The sequence below is a fragment of the Crotalus tigris genome, unplaced genomic scaffold (assembly GCF_016545835.1).
Source record: "Crotalus tigris isolate CLP2741 ecotype Arizona unplaced genomic scaffold, ASM1654583v1 scf7180000018970.2248101, whole genome shotgun sequence".
Lineage (NCBI taxonomy): Eukaryota > Metazoa > Chordata > Lepidosauria > Squamata > Viperidae > Crotalus > Crotalus tigris.
In genome coordinates, this window is record NW_024097302.1 from 1,723,678 (window position 1) to 1,751,028 (window position 27,351).

Here is a 27,351-nt window from a genome sequence, read left to right on the forward strand (position 1 = left end):
TCATCAACAGATAATTTAAAGTTGGAATCCGCCCAGCCCAGGATCTAGGACTATTACAAGCCAAGGAAATGCAACTTCTACAATCACACAGCAATAAGTTAAGTGAACTAACTTGTAATAGCAAGATCTAACAAAGAGCTAAAATTCTGCTCTAAATACATGTTTTACAATAATCATGGCATGTGAGAGATCACAACTTCTAGTATATTTCTTTAATCTGTAACAATGTCTGTAGATGGAAACCACAAGTATACATGTTGATCAGTTTTGGAACTTCGTTTCTTAAAAAAAAGTAGGAGAAAATATGGACTGCAAGCTGGTAATAACTACCTCTCTCCATCCTGCGTCCCTGGCAGAACTAGAACTTGTCTAGAATTGATAGTTGGGGATGTAATCTGATCATAAAGTTCCCAACTGCTCTGAAACAAATCTCATCAATCATATAAAGAAAGTACCTTAACTAGTAAGTAATCTAGTTCAGGGTAAATTTTGTAGATTTCTATCTATCTTTCTAACTATGCCTTTTCAAGATAGCCCTGGAATTCCTCTCTTATATACACCTTCAAGATGCTATTTACTAGATCAGACATATCAAACACAAGGCCCGGGGTCCGGATGCGGCCTGCGAAGTGGTTTCATGTGGCCCACGAAGCCATCCTGGAAACAGTGAGGGAACAGCCCCCACTACCTTGGCCCTGGCCCAGGCCAGCTGGGAGCCAATGTACAATTTTGTGGTGGCCATCTTGGCATTTTTCCTGGTGGACCATGCCTTGGCACTTGCTCCAGTCCTACCCCCTTCTGCCAGAGACCCTCAGATCTGTCCCACACCTGCCCAGGCTTCTATAGGCACCCTTGATGCGAATGATGTGGAACTGGCCATGCCCACCCAGTAGGCCACACCATTTCATCCACGCCCACCCAGTAGGCTGCACCCACTCTGGCCACACCCACCCAGCCCCGCAAGGGCAACTGCAGTGCTGATGCAGCCCTCAGTGAAATTGAGTTTGACACCCCTGCACTAGACCATTAAATACATTCTGTCATATTTTTCACAAATGTAATGTGTGCATGGTTGTTTATGTGTATGGTTTAATTTTTCAATTCAATATCTTTATTTCATATCATTTAAATGTTTTCTACTGTGATTGAGACTGAAAATCACTACAGTATGAACATCCTAAAATAAATATACTTGCAATAAATAAAACTTTTAGAGGTTAGTGACATTTCTCTCCAGGAATAGTTTTCTTAGGAGACAAACATAATATGGGAGAAGATAAACTTCTCTTGCTATTGGTGTTCTTCTGGTCACAATTTTGATAACTATTATCACAAAGATCAAAGCAACTTATCTTTGAAACACTATTTTTAAAGTATGAAAGACTTGAATGAAAATTTGGACAGGGATCACTGAAAAGCACTCCAAAAAGAACTGAACATTCTCAATCACTGCAAAATCCTAAATGATAAAAGCGGTCTTGAATTACAGGCAATCCTCAAAATACAAATACAATTACAACCAGTATTTCCATGACTAATTAAGGTGGTTAAGTGAGTCACACCCAATTTTACCACCTTTTTCCCATGGTTGTTAAGTGAATTACTGCTATTGTTAATTACATAGTCATTAAGCAAATCCAGCTTCCTCATTGACTTTGTTTGTTCGAAACCAACTGAGCAGGTCACAAATGGTGATGACATGACTCCAGGACACTGCAACCATCATCTATACATATTGTTTGCCAAGCACCCAAATTTTGTTCGGATGACTGAGAGATGCTGCAACAGTCATAAATGTGAGTACGGGTTGTAAATAACTTTTTTTCAGCACTGCTGTAATTTTGAAAGGTCACTAAATGAATGGATGTAAGTTGAAAACTATCTGTACTAAAAAAAAATACAGCCAAATTTAAAATTCAACAAATTGTCGCAGAGCCAAAAGGTAATATCTTGTTCCATCCTGAAGATGAGTCTTTCTGGTTTTTATCTTCTCTGCCTTAGTGCTCAGTCCTAAATATTGCTTCATCAGCATCAGATCCAACCTACCTGTATTTATATTCAAGATACAAGTTTCGAGTAACACTACCACAGGCATATTATAACATTGCCATAAGGACATGTGAAATATAGAACATAAGGGACAGGCATTTCATGGTTACTCTAAGTCAGTGGTGGCGAACCTATGGCACACGTGCCAGAGGCGGCACTCAGAGCCCTCTCTGTGGGCACGCGTGCCATGCCCCGGAGATGGCAACTGTCCCTCTTTAACCAGCTGCCCGCTAACTCGCCGAGGTCCCACATGGCCGGATGCATCCCAGCATGGCTGTTTTCCCTCCCCCCATCCCATCCCTTCTGGCCTCGCATGCTCTCCTTTTTCCCGGGCATGACCCACAGCATCTATGCTTCTCTTAACTGCTGGTGGCAGGCTGCGGAGCCCCAGAGTGTGCCGGTCGAGGGGCCGGCAGGCTGTGGCAGCTGACGGACACCGTTGGCCCCCATGCGCTCACTGGCCTCTGTGCGGGGGCTGATGGTGTCAGGCAGCAGCTGTCCCGCCCCTGCCCTGCCTTGCCCTGCGGCAATGGCACCCCTGCCCTGCCTCACCTTACCTTGCCTCACCTGCCAGAGACCCTCTGGATCTCCCCTAACCCTACCTGGCCCCCACAGGCATCCCTCCCTACGAGCAACATCGAGGTGACCACGCCCACTTTGGCCACACTCACCCAGTCTACCATGACCACTGCAGCCACAACTACCCAGTGGACCACGCCCACCTGGCACCCAATGATAAATAAGCGGGTTTGGGGTTGCGGTTTGGTCACTCGGTCTCTAAAAGGTTCGCCATCACTGCTCTAAGTAAAAGCAATTGAAAAGCACAATGTTAAACATTAAATCAGAAAAAATACAAAGTTCAAAGATTTTATTCTGTGAAAAATGTGCACCAAGCCAGAATGGAATTTGATTAATAATTATGCATCAACAATCATCTTTACAATATTATCCCATAATTATTTATTTATATATTACATTCACAGATCATCATGCATACACATACAACTTCAGTTCAATGAGAGATTTCTTATCATTTGCTTTGTCAAGTCCATCTTGAAATTCTAAGGTATGTTGCTGTGTCCAATTCTCAGTAAAAGTAAAATATCTAAAAGAGAACAAAAAAGAAGAAATGTGAGATGACTGTCATTTAATGGTAGATGCTTAGCACTGTCAGCAAATTTGTCACAGCAGAGGGCTTGACACAGGTTTTAGGAGTTACCTCTTTTCTTTATGTTTCAACAATCAGAAAAATCTGGATTTTATCTCCAGGTTAAAATGTAAGTTACCGGAAGAGCAATCAGTTGGCCAACAGCTGCAGTGCTGAAGGCCACACCAGCAATAGGCAGATAAGTGAAGCGAAGTAGGAAAAAGGTCACAAAAATCTTTCTCAAGAAGGGGGACAAGGGTGGGGTTTCTTTCTTTCTTTTTCTTTCTCTTTCTTTCTTTCCCCTTCCTTCCTCCTTCTCCTGCCCCCTCCTTGCCTTCCTCTCATTTTCTTACACTTTTTTCAGTAACTTTTTGTCTTTTTCTTTTTCTATCTGAAAATTTTACTAAAATTATTTTTAACAAAACTCTTTCCCAGGTTTCTCTTCCCTCACCCTTGCAGCATCAAAGAGACTGTTTCAGCTAAATGGTGGAGTTATTATATTTACCAATATATTTACCATTTACCAATATATATTTACCAATATATATATTTGCTGCTCTCCAAGAAATGGAGAGCAGCAAAATCAGAGGTCTGCTGCCCTTTCACTGACACAATCCCTTGAGGTCTTTCTGAGACTAGGATTCCTGAATCTTGAATTTGCCAGTAGCAGAAGCTGGCAGGAAGATGTTGAGTCCAACAGCAGATTATCTGCCTTTGTTTGAGAAAATTGCACAGTCAGACAAACACGTCATAGGACCTTTGGGACAGTGTTCGAGAGGCCATTGATGGTGTTTTCCAAAGAGCTGTAGTTATCTTTCCATCAGGTAAGAAAAACGACCTTTTCAAGGATGTAAATGTTTCCAACAGACTATTTCACATTCATCTGAGACCAAACCCTCATCAGGTTTAATCTAATGTATTTCTGAGTAGGCATATGCAGAAAAACAAAGGAAAATAATGTGCTCTAAATACATCTTAATAAAGTTCACAAGTAAGCAGCAGTATGGAAATAATATAATCTGGGCTGATATTTATTCTTGGTATTAGCAGGCAATGTTGCTGATATTTTATTAAATGCAATACTATTCGTATTATATAAACATGTCATATTAGTAATTAGCAGTATGTTTTTTTTAATTTGCAAACAAAAACCTGCAGATTCCAAGTATTTTTTAAAAATCTGAATTACCTTTATTTTTCACTTTCTATATAGAATATTAGAAAGAAGAAAAGCCAATGAAACTTACAATCAAATGAAGTGGTATGAATAAGTGATAACATTGTTTGCGAAGTGCACTGCCCTCTTTTATTGAGATAACAATACGTTATCTCTTAATAGTTTAGGAGCCAATTTATACAAACATATCTCAGCAACTTTGGACATTCGGAAATACAGAGTAAAGAAGAAGAGATTGTCATATTACTTCCTGTATTCTGTGCCATTTTGGAACATTCCAGAAACCAGCTCAACATGTTATGCAGAGACCTGCATAACCTGCACTAGAAGCACTCAAAATTTCACCACATGGAAACTGGAAGAAGATTGAAATGTTAAAGTAAACTGCAGAGGATATAAATTGCATGTCCTTCCAGCTATCTATTTTGAGTATCTGAAGATTGGAACTACCTTTAGAAAGCTTTTGTTAATATCTAATCCGCATGTGGCTTCTTGTCATTAAAGACCAGTATATCATATCCTAAATTCTCAGCACAGAATGGCTCTTGGCCTCTTTTTGACATCCCTCCAGGAATTTTAAGAGTTTACCATAGACTTTCTCATTCTCCTCAAGGCTAAACATTCTGTTTCCATAATTTCTCTTTTATGGCTTACATTTCTAGTTTCTTAATCATCCTCAGAGTTCATTTAGCTTAGTATTGTCCATGCTACACATCAGTGGCTCCCCTGAATTTCATCATCTTGATATCAAGGTCCAAATCTGATGTTTTCTGCATGCAAAGCTTATGAGCAATCACTTACTCTCACTACTATTCTGGCTTAATTCCAGGATCATGGAGGGCTGTGATAGGGCCACAGGTAACCTACCCAATTACACTCACACATATAAATGTACTTAGTTTCTAAGTACATTTAGAAACTATGGAATTCTCATATATTCTTCATCAGCAGCACCAGAAGCATCACAATGATACTTCTTCAGCAAAGAAAATACTGTCCATATGAAGAATAAATAAATGTGAATATAGGTCAATTTACAACCATTACTGAGAACAGAATTATGATTGTTAAATCATCTCATTTGTTAAATATGTGACTACACCCAATTTTTTTCAGTCATCATTAAATGGACACCATAATTGTTAGAACAATTAAACAAATGTTGCAGTGGTTAAGTGAACCATTTCCCCCAATGAGTATTTTTGCCAGAAACCAGAAGTAAACACCAGAAATTGGCAAAGGCTGACATAAATTGTGGTCACAAACCATGGGATGCTGTAAATGACTGTAAATGCAAGCTGGCTGCCAAAATGCAATCATGAGACCAGGGCTGGGTGGTGGGGTGTACGTTTTGGCTATCAAAACTTTGAAAACAGGTCGTAAGTAGCTCTGGGGAACTATATCATAACTTTGATGGTTAAGCTGTTAAGTGAGAACAATCTGTAATTAAAATAAGTACAGTATCAAGAAATTGATGCTTGGATTTGAAACTTTCTCAGTGTTTTTGTTAATGTGAACATTAGAAAAAGTGACATTAATTTTCCCTGGGGGCCTCATTCATTCCATCTTCCTCTCCTCCCACCAGCTACTAAAATAAACAGCTAGAAGCACCAGTAAAAAAAGGCCTTATTTACTTGTAAATATTTTTATCTTTGAGGGATGAAATCTTACAAAAACTGAGATAGTATGTAAGGAAGAAAAGGAAGCCCTGTATATTTTAGTCTGCTAGTCATTGCCGACTCTAGGTGCAGTGCTCATCTACATTTCAACGCCATTGAGCCACTGCTATCCAAAGGCATTTCCATGGTCATGTGGCCAGCATGATATTGCATTGTTTTTTTCCACTGAAGTGGTACCTATTTATCTACTTGCATTTGATGCTTTTGAACTGCTAGGTGAAAATTGGTGCTCATTTCATTGCATGATGCTCAGGTCTTGAACTCAAGGAAAGCCAACAAACCCAGTGTTTTAACCATCGAGTCATTATACCACCCAGAGATATATGTAAGGTTTTCAAAAATAGTGTGTCTGCAATTTTTGTTTATTAACTTGCTTTTAAACTGGTTGTTCATTTGCACCACATCACATCATTTCCTCTCACAACTGGGCTTCTCTCATTCAGAACTGTCAGCACTGACTGAAAACTTCTCAAAGCTTCAGTCTTGGCCTTGGGAAAACAAAATGTCTTATAGGCTCTTCCCATTTCCTCATCAACAGAACAGTCTGTCAAAAGTAAATAGGCCAGTATTTCCCAAATCATTTCCAAGTGATCCGTTTATCTTTTACAAAATTGTACTGCATATGATGGTTCCTGCTTATGAAAATGGGTACCGCAAGGAAACAGACTCTGAAAACAGCAACCTGATTGTACTTATTTTAACTGTTTTTAACGTATGCTTTTATTCATGTATTTATATTGTTTTATTATGCTGTTGTAAGCCATCAGGAGTCACTTAAATGAGATGGGCAGAGTAGAAATTTAATAAACTAAAAATAAACTGCCCAACAAAGTTCAGGTAGAAGCTTCCTTCTGTAAAACACAGATGCACAAAGTTATTATACAAACCCCTTCCAATCAGTACTGGACAAATGTCTTCTCTCTGTAATAGGCTATTGGTGCAAGCAATTAAAGAAAGCCTTCCATTTGCATAGATTTATTATTTCCCTAGATTATTTGCTTTGCTGTCATGATGGAAGCTGAACATCTGAAAGACTTCCCTTGAATGTTTCTTCCTTTGGTTGATTAAAAGGTGATTTACAAGAACAATTCTGCAATCCTCTGAATAGAAATAAGCCCTACCATATTCAGCAGAGTATTCCTGGATAAATATGTATAGGATTATACAAGAATCAGGCAAGTTTTTCCTACTGAAGCTAATAAGAATCATTTCCAAATAAGCTTGCATATGATAGGGTTTAACAACCGCTAAGAGAAGAAAATTAATTCAGAAAGAACTAACCACAGAACATGTTGCTGATTCAAGCAGTCACTGTAAACAGAGCCATTGAGACATTTTTTATTATGGAGTTCTTCTGGTCAGAGAAGAATATTGCTTGTGGTTTCTCCCAAGCAGAGGATTTATTTACAGGCTAGACTTTAACCATTTAATAGGATGGGAATGCAAAAGAAACAGGGCACTTCATCAGACTGTGCATTCAATACCCAAGGGATTTGAACCATGGGTATAAGTGGGGTAGAGTTTCATCCCATGAAATTATGTGCAACAATATATCTCTGCTCACTTTACTATCCTCTTTCCACCCATGCTGCCAAAGGGAGTCAGAGATAGCACTGATTAAGCAGTATTAAGGATCTGAGTGGCTATAAAAACTTATTACTGCTGTTGTTCTTTAAGCTAAATGAGGTTTGGGAATACTGACTGATTACAGATGAATTGTTGGTTTCAGCAAGACTGAGCAGAACTACATTAGCCATGGTAATAAATATAATGATATGCAAAGCTTCCTTCAACACCCCTTTAATTTTGAACTTCAAGAAGAAATTCCGATTGGAAATTGGCATTATCTTTGTTAAATAACACTTAATTGCATATGCAAGAAAAGCACTCCAAGCCGAGCATTCATAGCTAATTTATCATCTGAGCAGACGAATACAGGAAGAACAATGCAGCTAGTTATAAAATTATAAACTAAGCTGGAATTCTCTGAAGAATTTAATTTCAGTTATAGAGTTTGTTGGCCAAAGAAATCAAGCTGTTCAGATAAAAGACAAATGTACGATCTATTTATTTGTCCTCAGGACCACAGAACAGGCCACTGAAAGGCATACTAAGCATTTCTGAACTGAAGTAGTGCAACCACCTGTGCACTAACACCCTAGGAAGGGAAACTTCCGAAGAATCTCTTCATACATTTGCCAAACTTATGCTCTCCAGACTCATTGGACCACAACTTGCCAGATCATTGACCAAGATGGCTGGAAAAGTTTACAGCCCAAAGTCTATGGAGATTCCCAATTATCCAAGTCACAACTGTCCCAGAGGTGCTTTTTAAAAGGCAACTGGGCTTTCTTGGTTTTTTCCTTGAAAGCATTTTGCTTCTCATCCAAGAAGCTTCTTCAGTTTTTATGTCCAATGCATTTGAAGTGTGCCAAATTGAAAGTCAATGCATTTCTCCTGCATCTAGTAATGCGAAATGAGAAAATAAACGTGAAGGCTATTTTATTATTCTTAATTCTTATTTCTTTCTAGACTATTGCTATGTTATTATTCTTAATTCTTATTTCTTTCTAACCTACTGCTTTTGCTGTTCGTAACCTCAAAAGTAATGAGGCATAGAAACACTGTTCTTGCTTTTTAAAAATGAGAAGGCATCAAGCACAGGGGGGGGGGGCAGAATGAAGAGAGGTACTCTATTACTGCAACAGAGCGCTTGTTTCAATCTGGGTGCACTAAATGCCAGAAAACCCAACCAGCACATTCACCACTAAGAATTCTGAACACTAAACATGACCACATGCGTGGACCACATGTATCCACAGGTTAGAGAAAGATGTTGAAGTAGTCCTTGACTTACAACCATTTAAAGTTACGATGGACTTGCCTGGATCTACTTATCACTCAGATTTGAAGTTCCAATAGTTGCCCTGCTCCCCTGTGGACATGTGACCAAACTTTGGCGCTCGGCAGCTGGACCACTTCACAGCTTCTTGTAGTCATGTGACTGCATTTTATTAGGGTTTTTCAGAAAACTGGCATTTACTTCTGTTTTTTGGCAAAACCACGCCCATAGCAAGCCATTGGTTCACTTAGCAACTACATTGTTTGCTTAATGACCATTGCAAAGAAGGACAAAATCAGGTTGGTCACATGAACAATCAGACTTACGACCAACATGACTTGCAACTAACAGGAGTTGTGACCAGAATGGCCAGGCCCCATTATGGTCATAACTTGAGGAATATCTATTATGCTATGTTTTGAGTTACTTTGGTTTCACAAAAAGATCAACCAGTTATCAATTCAAAGCAATAGATGTCCTGTAACTATTGAGAAGTAAATGTTGACTGAGGCTCAGGTTAATTTTCAATACATTTGCAGCTCCATAAATTTCAACAAGGTTGCTGGGAAACAACTGGTAACAGGACACGACCTAAGAATGTAGCTTTGTATGGTATACATATAATCCTGTTCAAATATATGATTTAAAATAAGTTATCAAAGACTAGAAAGGAGCTTGTTTTCTCCTTCCCTGCTAAAATATATTGATTAATTCAAATAACCATGAAACAGTTTGTAACTAAATCACCTAGTTGAGTTAAAAAAGGGAATTTTACCATGTGACATAGTGTATATCCTACCAATAATAGCTAATTATTATGTTACTGCACATACTCTGCTCAATGTGTCTGTGGCAATCATGGCACAGATTTTCCAGCATTCACATTCACTTTTCACAAAATTATGATCCATAAGGGATGGGATTACAATTTTCAGAATTTCTAGCCAAGGATCAGGCAGGTATGAAACTCTATAGCATAAAAATATTAGGCAAAGTTGTCTAATTATAATACACAGGCATGTTGTTATCAAAAGGACATCTTCCTGAGCCTATGCTAAAACACTATATTTTATTAAATAACCAGAATAATTTTGGCATTAGCTTTCTCTACAGCATAAATTAAGCATTGATGTTTACTTATATTATTTTACAGTTATCTCATGTTCACAGTTCCTACTACTGACTTGGTTGAGAAAATCACAGGCAGTACACGGCACTCAGCACCCATTCTTGTTAGTAGGCTGCTGGAACAGTCTTTCTTGTTGACTGATGTAAGAGCCTATTTGCATCGTGACCACATGTCTCAATATGAATTAGCAATAAGATGAGAGGCAGGCAGGGGAGCCCTTTCAGAATATGCATCAGTTGCCAAATCATTATCCATCAGAAATGTGGCCTTTAGATTCGTAAAATAAACACAAAATTGAAACCAGAAGTTTTCCTTTTAAGTTTGATAGACAAAGAAGTTAAAAGAAAATTTGGAACTTTGTTATGCTGACTATGGCAAGAATCTTAATATGGAAAGATACACTAATTTCCACAATGGAAAAGTGGATGGCAAAAATCATGGAGGTAGTAGAGATGATGAAATCATTTTAATTAAAGAGAAAAATTTATCTAGTTTTGTTTCTACTTGAAATTGCTTCTGGACTTTTTGCTTGAAACTGAAAAAAATAAAACTTTGATTTTAGGTTTTGACGAATAGAATGATTTTCTTGAAATGTGAAATGTAAAGCAAAAGATGGAGTTTTATTTTGTATTCTACATTGAAAACACTTGGGAATCACCACTTTATTTCTCTCTTTTTGTATTTTTTAGTTTTCTAATTGTTGCTTTTTCTATATGTCTGTTTTATAATGAAATTTAAGAAACAACATATAGAAATATATTATAAATATATATAAAAGAGAAATGTGGGTTTTGATTTAACCCAACTGTTCATTACTTTGTGTGCTTAACACAATGTCACCTTTAAACTCTTGGATATGCAGTTTCTCTGTGTCATCCATATATACTTCCATACAAGACAAAAAAGCTTCCAAAGTAACTGAAATGCGACTTCTCCCTTGAAGAAGCAGAATGAAAACTGGGGTCTTCATTCAGAACACAATTCTGCTTTGAAAGTTTTAAAGTCTAATCCTTAATTTGATTCTTGTACATACTTTCATAGGGCCAGGAAAAGTTTCACACATACTAGATGCACTACATTGTAATGACAAAACACAATTTATTTTAATAAGCATAATATTTTCTTTCAATGTATCTTGCTCATCAGGATAGCAGAATGTTTAGATGAAAACTCTAACTCGTCACAAACTAGAAATAGACGCTCCTGTTCTCATCATATACGGAGAAAGAAAAGTATAAAAAGAAGTAAAGCAATGAATATTTTACTTTATATTTAAATGCAACCACAGCACAAAACTTCTTCTTAGCGTTATAAACTATATAAAGAACTTGACTTGTACACTTGCAGGGAGTCCTCATTTAGTGACCTCATGACTCCTCCATTTAGTGACTTTTCAGTTACAATAATGGCAAAAAAGCAACTTCATGAAAAACCTCACATTTACAACCTTCGCAGGTCTATAAAGCGAAGGAAAACTGAAGGAAGATCATAAGCACAGTCATGGTTCCACTTAGTGAAAACTTTGCTTAATGAGTTGCTAAACAAGGATTATCTCTATAATATAGCCTGTACTCAAAACAATAACTATCAGCTCTGCTCCCAATAAATTTCCAGAGTGGATTATTTCAAACTAGTGTAATAGGATAACTGAGGCAAAGTCTCTTGAAGAATACAATATATTATTTCTTTGCTTTTTTAAAAAAGTATAGTCCAGAGCAGATAATTTTCTGTCTTCAATTCTTCTTCCAGCCCTAATATAACAGCTTTTAATTATGTAATTAGTAACACAGAGTCATCCTGAATAGTTATAATGTTCTTAATTGTTAATTCTTGCTTGAGATAATGACCATTTCAAAGTAAAATTATCACAGTGAGAGCAAAAACGTGTACAGGTCGTTAAATAGATTTCAGCTATTATGATTTGAAAACCACTTCTGGTAAACAATATATAGGAAATAGGAAACAATATGGTTTAGGAGTATCAGAAACTACACCGCAAACTAATGTAGGAAATGAGGTAAAACTAAAACCACATTGAATTCCATACAAGGGTGGGGAAAAAAACCCATCTCTATGAGCCTAATGCCATCTTGCCCTTCAAAGTTCAATATCCCCATAACATTAACAGGTTTTTAAATTTATCTCAGTAAATGCTGGGCTTCAAACTAACATGAGAGAAGAATTGTGATGGTAAAAATAGGATTACATTCTGACTCAAATCCATGGATATTTGTAACAGGATTTACTGTTGTTTGGTCATCTCAGACCACTTCACGTATAGTTTATGAACAATTTAGCATCATCATCTTCACTGTTATGACTTTTTTAAAAAAATAAATATTTAACGTAAGAAAATTGATTTCAGCCCATTCTACCTGGCCCAAAAATGCTCTAAGTTATATGCATGTCCCAAAGAGCAGAATAAATTTCAGCTTCTAAATATGTTTATATTAATTTCCATTGCAGAAATACAAAACAAAACTTTTAAACACTCTAGCACTTTTCTTAAGTCATTTCTCTCAGCCACAAAGAACACTTATAAATACTGTTAAACGTTATGATAAATATTTAATATCTAAAACTCATGGCAAAGAACTGGAACTTTAAGGCCAGCATAATTTTAATAGATATTGCTCTTATTTGCGAAATTTACAAGAACAATCCAAAGATAATATAAGTGGTTCTAGTTAGTAATACCATGCAATCTATTCAGTATAGCAAAGTCAGAGGGCTTTACTTTCTATAACTTACATTTTTAAAGAGCCATAATTTTATTTCATTCAATTTCTACAGCCAATTTCAAATTACTTAACAAAATTCCAGCAGGAAAATTGGCATATTGACGAATAGTTTTCTTCTAAGCTACATGTTTTTGTATGCAATTTATTATACAGAGTTTTGTAAGCATTTTCTTTAATATAAGTACACATTTGTATACTCACTATCTGAATGGAAAACTGTGATGCTAAATAAGGAACAAACAAGGAAACTGGAATGAATTAGGTTTTGTTTCATGCATTTATCTAGAATGTGCAAATTTCTTTCCAAACCTAATTAAAGCACAACAAAGCACCACATACACTCACTTATGTATTAAAGGTACAAAGCAAAATAGAAAAGGGTCTAATTCTAATGTAGTCAGCCTTATTATTTTAGACTCCATTTTACAGGGAACTCAAAAAAACAACATGCCCATATTGAAATCATATATGTTTGCAAGAATTACAATCATTAGGAATTTTATCCCACCTCATTTAATGCACAGTTGCAATTAACACCCATTTATTTTAAATACATCCTAAATAAACAATTTACCCACTGTTTTAATTTGGATGAAAAACAGGGTCCAGTGAGTCACAATAACTACATTGCCTACAGTAACCAAGTTCACACATTGTGCTAAGTGATAATTTCATCTGGCTTACAGCAGGGATGAGCAATTTGGATCTCTGGGGGCTGCACTTTACATTTTGGATATCCATCAGCCAGTACAGTGGATGATGGTATGAAATAGGCAGCACCCACTTTGATTTATTTGTGTAAATCCCTGATAGTCTCAAGTCCCCAGTGACCTCTGAGAAGGATTAGTATCATCCATCATCTCCCTCCAGGCTTCCAAGAGAGACAAGCTTAGAAGACAAGCATATCAATTCACTACCAATTTTTGGTTCCTCCAAGTATTAATGAAATTGACAAGAGTTTCTCATAATCTTGACTTTCAACAAGAGACCATAAATTGAGGAGTCTGTAAAAAAGACAAAGCACCAACAGATGCCCACAAATAGGGATATAGGAACAATATTGTGTCTACTTATAAATACCAAATAATATTTTTACACAAGGAGGAAAGACAAAAATGCATATTAATCCTATGAAAAAGGATTAAATTTGTGCTTCACAGAGAAGGCATTGTTCATAACACAAAAAGTATACAGTGAATGAAGCAGAGTTGAAAATTCACCATCCTTCAGTATCTTCAGTTCTTTATATGTTTGAAACAAGTCCAGATCTGGAATAGTATGCTTTGTCTTCCTTCATTATCATTTTCTGCTGTAGGTCTAAGAAAAAGGGCTGACTTGTTTTAGGCTAATACTGTAATGATAGCAGTGATATAGATCTGCAAAACAGCTATCTTTAGAATATCATGTACAGTTCCACCTTTCCTTCAGGCATAAGCACTTGAATATATGTATATGTCCATGCATGAATTCGTCTAACAGAAAACAACCTGAGAAAAATAAAGATGTTGGGAAGGGCTTTTCTTAATACAAATAGCTGGAAATATGACACTTATTAAACTGTACATAGATCAGATGGAGAAAAGTTATAATACTAAACCAAGTTGACAAGCAGTGTGATTATTTTTACGTAATATATTAATTTAGGGAAACAAACCAAAACATGTTGACAGCCACATTTTGATGGCTTTTAAAAGGATTAGATTACACAAAGGAAAGTCTAGGGATGTTTCATCACAGAATGCTCAAACTAAAAAATGCTTAGAAAGGCATTTGAGGGTTAGAATGGAACATTACAAAATATAATTTCTGCATAGTCCTACTCAATCTGTAAGGGAGGGTTCTTATGATCAAATGCTTTAACAAAGGGGAAAAAATCTCTCAATGTAGAAAACTGAATTTTTTACATAATATTAGTCTATAATTTATAGTAAAAAGACATGTGGCTGTCACCTTCCTCTGACTAGCCAAAGTGAATACTCATTTATGATTAAGCACAGCTTATTGAAGCTTTTGAATCCGAAAATCTGAGGTTTTTTTTTTCTGAAGACCAGGTTTGTTTCACAAATAACTCTGGATGTGTTACATTTAAATGGCACATAAAAGCACAATAAAAAATGGAATTGAATACTTCTGAGGCTATTGTTGGGTTTTCTGCAATCACACTAAAGGAAAAAATGAAAAAGTACGATACCAAGATTTGCAGAAGTTTGCTTCATAACCCTTAATCATTGTTCAGCATTATGTGCAAACAAGTTTCTATTTTAGGGAGAAGAATTCTAGTCTAACAGCTTAATGCACATTACAGTAACTATATCAGAACAAGCTTTGTATGCAAGCTCATCAGTTGTTGGAAAGCAACAATCTTCTCAACCCCATTGTTAACTACTGAGGAGAAACTAATTAAGAAAAAGTATAATTTTCTATTAACTTTGAAAATGGAAAGCAAACAAGTTAAAGAAACAATGATATGATGGGCGAAAAATTTTGTATATAATATGGAATTAGAAAAATGGCAAAATTTATGGGAAAGAAATTGGAAACTGAAATGTCAACTTCCTACAAAGAAAATTTATATAAAATGTTTTATAGATGGCACTTGCCACCAGCAAGATTAGCAAAAATGTTTAAAAATATGTCAGATAGATGTTGGAAATATAAACATGTCAGGCACTTATTATCATGTTTGGTGGACATGTGACAAAGTAAAGAGTTATTGGAAAAAGATACATACCTGGCTAGAAAAGATGTTGGGAGAACATGTATATTTTAAACCTGAACTTTTTTTATTAGGTATAATGCCAGAAAAGACCAACAAACAAAGTTTATATTTGATTTTGATGTCACAACAGCAGCAAGAATTATATTCGCGTAATACTGGAAAAATGAAGGAATACCATCAGATGAAGAAATAATTAAAAAAATACTAGAACGCGCAGAGATGGGACTGAAAGAAAAAGAAGAAACGGAATATTATCAAACTTGGGACTTATTTTATCAATGGCTAGAAAGAATAAAGGATTAGGAATTAAATATGTATCAGCGAATGTAAACTCAGACAGCACGTTTGTTGAAAAATTATTACTGAATGTATAGGGAAAAAACCAATAAAAACTTTTACAAAAAAATCCCCAATCTTGTCAACCAATAGGCATAAATACTAAAGGGGAGAAAAAGCACAATTAAGGAAGTATTAACAATATTTGCTTTTAAATAATCTCAACAGTTAATTGCTCCTAATAATCGGGAGAGGAAAGAGCAAGGAAAATTATAGTGGATTGCAAACCTTTTTTGTTCTGAGACCAAACTGATTTTAAAGTAAGATGCCATGGATCACATTCCAACAAAAAGATAGGATCAGAGCAAAGTAGTGGGTGGAATCAGGAAAAAAAATAAATTTAATTAATTTTAAGTAGTTGCTTAATTTAAATAAGTGCAGTGGACATGATTATTCTCCAGTAGTAAACAACTTTTTTGTTACAGTAAAAATTGCGATTGAAGGATGCATTTCTGAGCTAAAGAAACTGTTTATGGGAAACAGAGAAACCACCTTCTCTAGCCTCTCTCTGCTGGCAGGGGCATCTTCAGAATTGTCTAAAGGCAACATTCTACAGAGAAGGCTGCTCACACACAATGAGGATGGCTTGGGTCCAGTCTTATATACAGAAGAATATATTTCAGTCTAGAATTTCTTATTTGGAAAAGAAAAAAGCCCCCCCCCCCTATTTTCCATTATGCATTTTGAATGGAAGCATCTAGAAAAGCGAAACAGGAGGAGACAAATCCAAATACTGAAATATCAACTAAACAGAAGGGGATGATGACTGAGTAGGTAAAAGATCAAATGGAATAACATATATATCTTAAAGATGAGCCTCCCAGTCCCCCCCATACAAGGTATCCCATGCTCCACTTAATGACCTCTGACCACAATGGGGAGAGCATGAATGGGGATTGTTACGTTAGGCGATTGCTTAACAACCATCACAACCTGAGATCATAATGGGCAGGATTCGTTATGGTCATTAGTTGAGTACTACCTGGATGTACAGCTTTCATCACTGCCCTCCTTAACAGCCCCTGTGGGATCCTCTGACCATGGATGGATGCAGTACAAATTTCAAAATGACATAATTATCGAAATGCCACAACTTGCAAACTTGCACCAGACTTCGCAATGTATGTGCATAATTGGGATACAAATACTTCTCAACTTACAACCATTCTTTTAATTACATTCCCCAAAGTCACATGATCAAAATTTGGGTACTTGGCAACCGGCAAGTGTTTTTGACAATCACCATTTTATGACACTTGCAGCTTCCCAGGGTCATGTGATCACCATTTGCACCCTTCCCAGCAGGCTTCTGACAAAACGGAGAAAGCCAGATTTTCTTAGCAATAATAGGATTAAAAATTTAGCAATTGTGACAAAAAAAGTTTAAAATTGGGTGTGATTCACTTAACAATGGTCTTACTTAACAACAGAATTCTGGTCCTAATTGTGGCTGTAAGTCAAGGACTACCTGTATTTACATAATGATGTCATGGGTGTGGTCATTTTTATATCACTGCAATTTGTTTTAGTCATCATTGTTTTACCAAGGATTAATCAGTACTTATACAGACCTTGAGATTCTGCACAAGCCAGCAAATTCTATTTTATGTATGTGGCTGATCAAACATAACATAGATTTGAATATATTACTGGCTGTCAAAATAACTACCAAGGAGCCAGGATGTAATGATTATGAATTTTAACGTCCACTTTACACGTGCCTACAATAAGACTGTAAATCAAATCAAAGTGGACATCTATCTGCTGGTTACCTGGCCTTGTGCTTCTCTTATCTCTTGGGGAGAAAGAGCCACAGAGGAAAGATTGACTAGAGGCATTGTAATGCTGGAATAATGTTGTTGTGAAATAGACAAGACTGCAGGGAAACACTGAGATGTATTTAAGCATTGACATAGGCAAAATTATAAGTGTGTGTGTGTGTGTGTGTGTTTGTGTGTGTGTGTGAGAGAGAGAGAGAGAGAGAGAGAGAGAGAGAGAGAGAGAATATATGAGAATGGAATTGAACAGACAATTGAACTTTACTGGCCAATTTAAAATATCCTCTCCTGGGTATAAAGATATCACATTATTAAAGAAAATCAGTAACTATTCTTTAAATGATGAATTTATTGAATTCCTGTGAATTACCATCCTTCCCCTCCATTGCTAGGATCTGTTGCTTTTCCAATCCCCTCTAAAAATGTCTTAGGAGAATCAGCAGAAAAACACATAACAGTATCTCCAATTAGCACACATACATAGGACAACATTCAAGTTAACAGAATATGTACAACGCCTCTAACTTAATGGTATTTTATACACAAAATCCACTGTAGTATATTGTATTATGTATTTTGAATTGTATCTCCTGCCTCACACACCAAGTTTGGCTTTATCTTTCAAAAACGGTCTTGAAAACACTCCTGTCTATCTTGCTCTACATCTCCTGTAGACAAACTACTTTAGGCTCATACTTGTAGGCTGCCTTTTATTTTCCTTAATTTAAATGAAAAACTAATTGAAAAAGCATGTCTTTTATTAAAATACAACATTTTTGGACATTAAAAGATATGCAGCATGGGCAAGCTTCAACTACAATTAGAGTTCTTTTTGTTTTAGTGAAATCCAAAATGACCACACCCAGTGCCTCTATCAATGGTAAATACAGCTCAGCAGATCAAGGTTATATCAACCTACTCCCAAGGCATAACTTTTAAAAAGCACTGATGAAGTTAAAAATATATGCATGTATAACAAATAAAGTTTGGAGCATTCATTCTCTTTCTGTACGTATCGCTTACTGTATTTTTGCTTACTTTTTAACACAGGCAGTCCTTGACATTCGTTTAATGACCATTTGAAGTTACAATGACACTGGAAAAAAGTGACTTACAACTCTTTTTCACACTTATCACTATTGTAGCATTCCCGCAGTCACGTGATCAAAATTTGGAAGCTTAGCAATGGCATGTATTATGACGATTGCAATGGCCCGAGGTCATGTGATTACTTGTTGTAACCTTCTGACAGAGTCAATGGGGAAGCCAGATTCACTTAACAATAATATTACTAACTTAACTGCAGGGATTCACTTAACTTTGGCAAGAAAGGTCGTAAAATGGGGCAAAACTCACTTAACTGGTTTGCTTATAACCACAACTGAGGTGGGGCTCAGTTGTGGTTATAAGTTTTTATTGGACTACTCAATCCTGTTAATCTAAAGGATTTTTAAAAGTTAATTACATTCTCCTTTTCCTTCTTTTTTCTACTCTGTCATATATTTCTGGATTTGAGTTCTATGCGTATATTTGGACCTCCTCCTATATGGCTAGTAAGTTTTTATTTTCTTACTGCTGTGCCAAAGCCATGAGATGTGATTTTTAGATATTTCTTACCTGTTTTCAAGAGAAGGAAAAATTAGAAATTGATGTTGTGCCAATTATTCTGTAAAAGATTAACAGTAAGACCCTTTCCAAATGGCTGTTTTGGCCTCTTTTTTAATTGCTTTTGTTAAATTTGCAAAAAAGGGAGAGCTTAGCTCAACCACTGGGCTGCCCAAAACTTTCACAGGACTAAATGCACTTTAAAACTACTTTTTCCAAATTGGTGCCTTCTAAATGCTTTGATCTAGAACTCCTTTCAACATTCTAGACTAGAGGAATTTTGAAAATTGTCACAACATATCTGGATGGCCTGAAATTAGGAAAAAAGCCTTAGAATTTGAGATAATTTCTTCTGAATATGGAAAAGTTTCTTCTCAAGAGATTCCAACTGATACCCAAAAGGTTTTCTTTTTCCATAGCCCTTCGTCCCTTTCCTGTTTCAACTGTAACATCTTGAATGAGTTTCGAGTTTTGATTTTTCAAGCTTTGCATAATGCTTTTGACTTGGTTTTGAACTGCTGTGCTTTACATATTTGTATGTTACTGTACAGTATTGTATAACCTTAAAATCGCTGACTGATCTCTAGATAAGCTGTTTGCCGGCATCTTATAGATATCACACTGTGCTGTCTATAGTTGTACACTGTAATAAACCATAATGCAGTTTGTTCAATATTGGCTTAAAATATTGGGTGTACCCAGCCATTGTAAATTATTTGAGAAATCACAGCTTAAACAATCCATGGCTTAAGTGCAGCATGTACTCTTGTAAAATATTGGATGTTATCACTCAGTACTTCCTACCGTTAGCAACTCTGGAAATATCTGACCACAGCCTTTGTGAATTCTACTTGGAAATGCCAAGGATGAAACCTGAGACCAGAAGCCGCATCCTTTTCAAGCAATGTGTTCCAATTCCTGATAGGAAGCACAAAGTTCATGTGTATGACGTGTGTTAACTCTCCTATCCCCTTTGTCTGGGTTATACAAGTTATTCATATTCTGGAGCTACATCCCAAAATGATGTTCATATGGTGCCAAATATACTTGTTAGAGGCTTACAGGTTTCCTGCTCTACTTGATTCTTTTACAGAACCACAATGAGATTAGCCTGCTACAAAACAAAGCAACATGCTTACAAAACTAATTTTGATTCCAATCAAATTTCTGGATCTTGCAGAGCGGCTATGCCAGTACTTTGTTAGCAGCTATGCTCATCTGGCCAGGAAAACCATCTTCCTAGTGGACATCAGGACAGATTCTCAGAATTTCAGATGTGGCTACCTTTTGGGGGATATCATAAGCAACTTGCATGGAATTTTGCTAGAGGACTAGATGAAGATATATTCATTGAAGTGTGCAGTGTGTTTTAAGCAGATAGTAAGTAATCTATCACACTTATTTTGTGTCTGTTAATTAAACAGAAGCTATTAACATGACACTTCAAAATACCTACCATTTATATAAGACATTTATAGTTTCCAAGCACTTTGTGTCTATTATCTTCACAATTCTTAAAACAATCTTCTAAACTATGTTACTGTTGCCTCCATATGGTAGATTGGTGAGGCAGGATGAAGTCTCCCAGAACATGTACTTCTCTAGCATGTAACACAAAGAACAGTATAATTATACAAATTGCACTGTAATTGGCAGCTGTGTCCTTTCTTTTCGGGGGGGGGGGGCAAGAGAGTAGGTCTAGAAGTTATCAACATTTTATCCAATGATACTGATAGAGTGGAAAAGATTTTGTCACATCCCCATCACCAATTGCGATGTTAAGACTATCAAAGGTACACTGTGCGGGATCATCAAACTCTCTGCTTTGCCACAGCACAGGTTCAATATGGCTCATTATTAGAAAGGCTGATAGTTCAAGAGAGGTTCCATGTTTTTTTAAAAATCCCAGGTGATATCTGTGGCAACTCTAAATAGGGAGGTAAAATATATGAATCAAGAGTTTGGAACAGATAAAAACTTACAAAAGTATAAAGAAAGGAATAAAGAAAAGAATGAACAAAAGTGCAAAAGAAAAGAATGAAAACAAATAAAACTTCCAAACTGAAGTATAAATGCAAAATTACCTCTTACTCTTTAATTACAAAAAGAAATTCTTTTTATTATGTCTTTTTTCTAATCCTCAAAACCATAAATCATATGGGTTTTTTTTGAGCAAAAAGTCTATAGGGGGTTTCTAGTTAGCAATAAACATATTGTCTCCTCTATAATCAAAGAAGGTAATTTAGGTATCTCCACAAGTTATCTTCATCAACCATTCCTCCATTGTGTATATAATAATCTCTCTAAATTTATACAGTTTGACCTAGAACTATCTATCTGATCTGGGCTGCAAGAATCCAGAGAACCACAACATAGAAGCAACAAGTTTTCTCTTTGCTGATATCTGAGGGCCGTCCAAACCTAGTAACCCTACTCTTGTATCTTACCTCTGATAATCTCTCAAACAGTAGTCTTCTAAAATCTAAATGCTTGCTTTCATTGACAGTATTGAGAATAGTGCTTACAGGGAAAAAAAAACAGTAATTAAAAAAAAAAACTATAATTGGCATGCTAATGTGTGTAAAAAATCCTTAGCATTTAAAAAAGAAAAGAAAAAGCAATGTTTAGGAACTCTGGTTAATCAAACTAGTCACAATAATAAAACTTCCAGTCCAAATAGAATCCAAAATTTGATGTAGGGACCTGTATATTAATAATATCCTCTCCATCAGTAGCACATTATACTTTCTATTCTCACACCTTTTTTTTTTAAATGCTGGTGTATCGTGCATTTATATGTCATATGCAGCTTGCATCCCAGAACAAATGATGCAAAGTCCATTGTTCAAGTTTTATCTCAGCCATGAATTTAACAAATGGCCTTAGTGGCAAGTTAATGATTCACAACAAACTGCGATTTCCTTCTTAGATTGTTTTGTTTCTAAAGGTAGGAAACAACATCTAAATGACCTTGGAGAATCTTAAGCAGATCTGGAACTAAATGACAAAGATCTCTACAGGATCTGCTGTACTTGTCAAAATGATGTCAGTAGCATCAACTGCAAGCTCTGGCTCTTTTGTTTGCCTCAAGTGGACAGAGCTTGTGGCAGACCAGTACAACACTACAGTTGTTGCTTTGCCCCCTGCCCCTCCCTGCAGACACACCTAATAGTTGATGTATGGGTGGAAGCCATCAAGAAAAAATTAGGCTAGACTAGGAAAACGAAAAAGTATCCCAGAAGGTGGCAAAGGCAAATCATTCACACAAGCTTAGCAAAAAAATATGAGGCTGTGCCCAGGGTCACCAGGTTTCACTCAAACAAACCTTAAACTGTCACTTCTTCTAGGTGGGCTTGGTCAGGAAAAAGACAAAACAAATCCTCCTCATCCTCTCCTGTCTTTCTGGTCTAAGCTGCAATTATTGTCGCAGACCTTCTTGAAGGTTATCTCCGTGTTATATTTTTGTTTTTAGCTAATGTAATGTACCCGCAGCTCTTCTCAACTGGCACTCTTTGGGAGGTCAATAGGGGTTCTGTGGGACAGTGTAATTATAGATGGGGAAAGTATCTTTTTTTTAATCACTGTGCAATGCTAGTGCTTGGTGTAATGGGAAGTTTTATGCACACAACCCAGCAGCTGGCCTGCCACTTTGTTGTAGCTATAAATGTTGTTTCAGTCTCACTAGATGGGTCAGATCATGCAATCAACTTCACAGGAAGGCTAAAAGTATTTTTATTGAGATTGGCTATAATGCAAAACCTTACAAGCCTGATTCTGCTATCTTCTCTTCATCCTTATAGTTCAGCCAACTAGGGAGGTGTTTGCCTGTGCCCTTTCTGAATGTTATCTGGCCATTCTGAATTAAAAAAAAAAAAAAACATTTTAGTCTTTTTTGTCTAGGCAACAGTTTCTGCATATCTCCATCAAGGTCACTTTCACTTCTTTCTACACATTGTAAAATGTACATTATATAGAAGTGAATGATTATACTTGGGGGGGGGTTGGTATGTGTGCATAATTGTTATTTAGGGGTTTCTCGAGACCTGAAAATTATTTTAAGGATTCCTTCAAAATAAAAATGTCCAGAAAAGCTGTGTTATAATATAGCATGACTTGTGACTGCTATACTACACTATAGATAGCTCAGTCAGCCATGTTTTTTAGACACTCTGGATTGAAACTGTTCTTGCCTACAAATAATGGTTGGTTACAGGTGTACCATTTCTGTAATCAATAAATGTATCAAACAGTGATATTCAAAGAAAGTGCTATAAATATGAACCATTCCGATATTTTAAATCCACTACTGTTAAGTGATATAATTGTTGCTGACTCAGGGGAATAGGATGATTTAACTTTGTAAGAATTCTTGGCCCAACTAATGTAAGCTAATTTTAGTAGCTGCAATTGATGATATATTTGAAGGAAAGAGTCAGTGTATGAGTTCCCAACTTAAATAAGTTAGAAAAATTAACATTGGAAATACACTAATCACGTTGGAGCACAGGATCTCTATCTCATCTATGCTTTTATGTGCTCTTTATATATCAGTTTAATTTCCAATAGTCACATAAAAATCTACTGTGCGATAAAACATTGCACAAAACAGCACAGACAGCAAATTATTTATGTATTTTTCTTTTCCTCCTTGAAAAACATTTGAAGGAGAAATACTTAAAATATTTTGCTGTTTGAGACACATGTCTAAGTTGAATCCTTTGTTTTCACCATCTGCAGGGTAGTAAAAACAAATAAATAAAAGGACAGATTTTAATAACTCAATCTGCAGCATAAGGATGTCAACTTTCACTTCCTAATAACAGGATCAGCCTTGGGAGACAATCTTTAATGTGTCTAAGTGAGAGGCAAGGTTAAGGTATCAGGGTAGAAAGCAGAAGACTGTAAGGTCCTGCTTTAGGCATGAAAGCAAGCTGGGTAACTTTGCGCCAGTCATTCTCTCTCTGCCCAATTACCTCATAGGGTTGTTGTGGAGAAAATAGGAGGAAGGTGCATTAAATATGTTCACCACCTTATTTATAAAAATAATAAAGGTGGGATTTAAAAAACTTTTAAAAAAGCAACTCTAACTAGAAATTACAGTCCATTACAGTCTTGGTCTTGGCACTCAAGCAAATGGGCAGACTCCTACTGACCTTGCATATAAAATTTTGCCTTTCATCTGTTCTGAACCAAGACCCTAATCCAGTGGTGGTGAACCTATGGCACACGTGCCAGAGGCGGCACTCGGAGGCCTCTCTGTGGGCACGCTTGCCGCCGCTGCCAGCAGCTTGTGCAAGTCCATTAGGCTGCCGCTGCCACCCAGGGCGGCAGCTGCACCCAGCACATAGGAGGCGAAGCGGCCAGCTAGCGAGCTCAAATAGAGGTGGTAGAGCATGCCCAGACCCAGCAAGCCAAAGGCCACCCCGAGCAGGGAAAGCCGGATCCCTATCGGCCCCATGGCCCCCAGTCCCAGCTAGGATTGCATGTCTCCCCCCCTATCTATGCTGGGCCTCCTGCCCACTGCCCCACCCACCAGAGATCCCCTGGATCTCCCCCAACCCTACTCGGCCCCCACAGGCATCACCTCCATGAGCAGCATCGAGGTGGTCACACCCACCCAGTCTGGCGTGACAATCGCAGCCATGGTCACCCAGTGGGCCCCGCCCATCCAGTGGGCCACACCCCCATGCCCCCCCTGAGGGCACCATAAAGCCCTGGGTTTTGGATTGTGGTTTGGGCACTTGGCCTCTAAAAGGTTCGCCATCACTGCCCTAATCCTAACCCTCAAGTGTTTTATTTCTGTTATCTACTTATGATTTCCATACTCATGCTGAAATATAGAGAAACATATGATCTACAAAAAAGCAATGGAAAAGCATTGTTCATGAAATAACCACAACCTCTCTGACCTGGGTTATGAAATCAGGTGCTGCACTGAAGAGACAATGAAAGCTGAAATCTTGTAGCATCTTATTTGAAGATAAGGTACTTGGAATCAAGGAACTTATTTCTCAGCTGGCAGATATAGGACTTCTCTGCATGTATGTCCAATTTTGGTTCAGCAGGGTGGGTAGGTCCAGGTTCTGTCAATTATGACATCTTGCAGGATTAAAGAGGTGCACCTATTCTGTTAAAATTCCTGCCCTCTGTAGAATTCATGTGATTCCCACCCTTATGCTATTTAGGAAACTATTGAAGACCTGATTGTTCTCAAAAGACCTGGGGGCAAGGACACTGTGTAACCCCCCTTTGTTCTTTTGCCCATTTTGTTTTAGTTTTGTTATGAATACTTTGCTTTTCTGGTTATAGGATAAGTTGCATCAGGTGGAAACCTTACATGCCAATCTTTTGGTTTAAATGGTTTGTGGTTCTCAGAAAGTTATCAGTCTAGTAAAGACTGAGGACTAAATGTAATCTCAATTAATTTGAATAGAATGCACTTCCAGCCATGTATAACACCTTTAAAACCATAATATGCTTAAGTACAAAATATTTAAGTTTCCTATCTGACTAACACTCTTTTACAATCATTGATAGTGCAATTACACTAAGGAAAGTTGGTGTAACAGAGGAACAAATCTATAAGATTTGTTCTTTAATGAGAAACTGAAATGGAAAGTTACAATACTGTGGGATAAATCAACATGTTATCCTACAAATTATACACACACACACAAACACATAATTTCTGTTAATTGGTATGTGGGTGTGTCATATTCCTTAAGTGGAAGGAATCAGTTCATTTCTGGTTGGGATTTTAAGTGTTTTAAAATATGAAAAGGCAATCTTAAGCCACTCCAAGATAGACACACATTTTACTTCTTGTACCCTCCAAATGTAAAAAGGTTACCACAATGTTGCCCCTCTGGGGCTCACAAAAAGAATTTTGGTGGCAGGGCATGTGAAGGTCCTCTGGCTAGCCTTCTGGCAAGCCTGGGATAAATAGAACAAATCCATCTATATTTTCACATTTTATATGGATCCAGGTTTGATTCCTAATTCAGGATGAAAAATTAAGCAGTAACAGAATAAACAATCTAGAATTTCTCATTAGAGATTCCCCATTTATTTATGGAGGAATGTTAGGCTATAAAGACAATCATTTATGGATTCTGGCTCTTGACAGACAATATTTATAAACAATTTCCTTCGAAGCTTTTCAAAGAGAAATCCACATTGGGATCCCTCAGCTTGCAAACATACCTTTTCTTGAAAGGAAGCATCTCACCAAGTTGAACTTGTTTTCATAGAGCAATAATTTCAAGTCAATATGCTTTTTACAGGATTAATACTAATAACAAATAGATTTAGAAATCAAAATAACTTTGGTTTTAATAATAGTTTTTGCATCACCTTAACTAACGGGCTCACGGAAAGCGCCACTGTATACAAAGAATTCCTATGCAGACATCCGCAATATTGCAGCCTCAGTAGTTACTCACTGTTCTTACTTGGATTTAAGACCAGCGCTTCCCCCCCCCCCCCAACGCTTAGTCAGAGCGTTGTTAGCTGGAAATAGCTGCAAGAATGCAGAAACACCTCGGATGCCACACGGAAACCCGCAAGAATGGAAGTTTGGCCGTGCAGGCGTCCAAGGGCAGCAAAGCTCTCCAAGACCACAACCAACTTTAAAAAGCAGCGCTGAAAGGGAGGAGCAGTGCGGCAGCAAAGCCTGAGATCAAAGCTGATCCAGATAGCGTTCCACCCTCCCGAACCGACCACCCCATCTTTTCCTCCATTCCACGTTACCCTCGTTCAGTTGCTTTGCAGCTGCCACGAGTCCTCGCCCTCAGAAGCAGCCACCGCGCCAACAGCGCCAGCCGGGGTCCGGCACTCCCCTCCCCACTAATAATATCAACGCAGCAGCTCTTCCTACGCGCTGTGCAGAATATCCCTCCGCCCCAAACCCAACGTTGGGAAACGGCGGCAAGAGCTGGCGGCGGAAGGATCCTCGCCAGCGCAGACGCCGCGGTACAACAAATACCGAGCAGCAGCCCGCACTCTTTTGACTGCTCTCCCCCCTCCCCGTCCGTCTCCCCCTCCTGCGCCTCCTCCTGACGCCGTTCTTTGCTGCGGGGCCGGTTGGGCGCTGCCTGGTGGCCTCGGCTCCGGCTGTCTGTGGGGAACGGCCATTAAAAACCGAGCGGGC

General features: G+C 37.4%; 1 long non-coding RNA gene across 1 annotated transcript; it reads right to left on the reverse strand.

The window, feature by feature from the left end:
• Positions 1–2,900: 2,900 nt before the first annotated feature.
• Positions 2,901–27,113, reverse strand: LOC120314683. Its single transcript, XR_005558500.1, has 2 exons — positions 26,952–27,113; positions 2,901–3,154 (listed from the first exon to the last, which is right to left on the reverse strand). It is a non-coding gene; the product is annotated as an uncharacterized LOC120314683 (long non-coding RNA).
• Between the last annotated feature and the right edge of the window lie 238 nt (positions 27,114–27,351).